We start from the raw sequence: 1,623 nt of genomic DNA, 5'->3' as shown, positions 1-1,623 counted from the left end.
TCCCTGCTATGAAGGTAAGGAGTGTGGGAGCCGGGAATGGGGCTTACCTCCCTTGCTGCGGTCTCATTTTACAGCTCCTATGCTTTCCCTTTATTTCCAAAACCATCCACAATAACCCTCACTACTGATAGTATTATTCATTTTTTGGTAATGTATGACTGCCTTGTGGCACAGCTGGAATAGTGGTGGGGTTTTGGATGAAGTTGGGTCCTCTGACTTACTGCGTGACTGTAAAGTCATGCACTTTACTAGAGGAATAATACGTTTGTGATCTGTTTTTGACACAGCAGCGCTCTCTTCTCTTATGTGAATGATCAGTAGGTATTGATCTGAGTTGGCATCTCATGCTTCGCTATGGCACAGAGTAAAAATCCTGACTTACGTTGCAGTCAGTAACCAAGTGAAAACACTTTTGATTTTGTGTTGTGATTTATCAGAGGACTAGAGGGGGAAAATAAGGGCTGCTTAACATCTTGCTCACTTTGGGGAACTTCTGCAGCAGTTTATATTAAACTGCTGCTGTGTTTCAGGTGCCACAAGGTTTCTTGGTCCTTGTTTGGATCCTCTGAATGTCTGGGATTGGGGTGCATGGAGAGGGAGGGCTCCAGCTCTGAGCAGGGGTGACTGTGCCTGTTGGTTCCCAAGTGTCAGCACTTTAATTTTCCAGCTCTCTTGTACATGTGAGACTCTTGTATCATCCTTCCTTTCCTAAAGACTTCAGAAGTCTCCTCTACCAAAAGCAATTAGCTAAAGCAGGGGCATGAATGTGTGGTCAGGAAGAAGACAGGATATCTCCTAAGTTTTCTTGTCCTTCAGAGAAGCATCTGGGGGAAAGCAAAGCCTTGGTTTCTCCCGTGTCCTGGACATTGTCCTTCCCCTTTCCCCTGCAGGAGCCTGAGAAGTGTGGTCGTTTGGAGGCCAAGACACAGCAGGGTTTGTTGTGGGCAAAACCTCCGAATTTATTTATTTATTTATTCACTTTTACTAATTCCCCCCTCCTCATCCCCATCTAGATTTGCCAGCAGCCAAGAGCAGGCTGGCTGCTGACATTAGTAAGTGGGAGAGGGATAGGGACAAGCATGTCCCAGCAAGTTTCTCTGCTGCTGGCTGGCGGTCATGTCCCAGTGAAGAGCTGGGTCTGCTCCATGCCCCCTTTTTCTCCTGAGGTGGCTCCTCCAGGCTTTACTCTGGGACCTGCTGCCACAAACCCACACAGCTTCAGGGCTGTGCATTTCCCAGCCTTGACACTGGGCATTATTGGAAACGTAAGGGATTTTGTGTCTCATCTGCAGCAGGATACTTTCTGGTTAACACAGACACATGGGGATGCTGCTTGGGGCTCCCTCTGAGCTTGTGCCACTGCCCTTGCACCACCTTAAAAGCATCTTGCCTGAAGCTGCGGCGGGGAGGTTGTTTCTGGAAGAGATGAGCCGCTTGTGTTCTAGTGTGCGTCATGTCTTCAGAGTAAAAGTGCTGCTAATCTGACAGGATATTTGCCAGGAATTGCTAGAAAATAGAAATGTGTGGGCCTAGTACACGCAGAGCAGCCAGTGGAAAGTTGGCAGGGCTGGTGCAGTGCGATGCTGGCTTCATTTCACTCCATGCTAGAGTGAAAATGGGAGG

General features: G+C 48.2%; 1 protein-coding gene across 1 annotated transcript in view; it reads left to right on the top strand.

Moving 5' to 3' along the window:
- ITGA9 (integrin, alpha 9) overlaps nucleotides 1–1,623 on the top strand; it is a gene marked incomplete at both ends in the record, with an annotated part of 45,256 nt that overhangs the window by 8,346 nt on the left and 35,287 nt on the right. The gene's annotated exons all lie outside the window — the stretch shown is intronic.

The sequence above is a fragment of the Nestor notabilis genome, unplaced genomic scaffold (genome assembly GCF_000696875.1).
Source record: "Nestor notabilis isolate BGI_N333 unplaced genomic scaffold, ASM69687v1 scaffold1997, whole genome shotgun sequence".
Classification (NCBI taxonomy): Eukaryota; Metazoa; Chordata; class Aves; order Psittaciformes; family Psittacidae; genus Nestor; species Nestor notabilis.
Note: the sequence above shows the minus strand (reverse complement) of the source record. Positions and strands in the feature narration are given on the sequence as shown.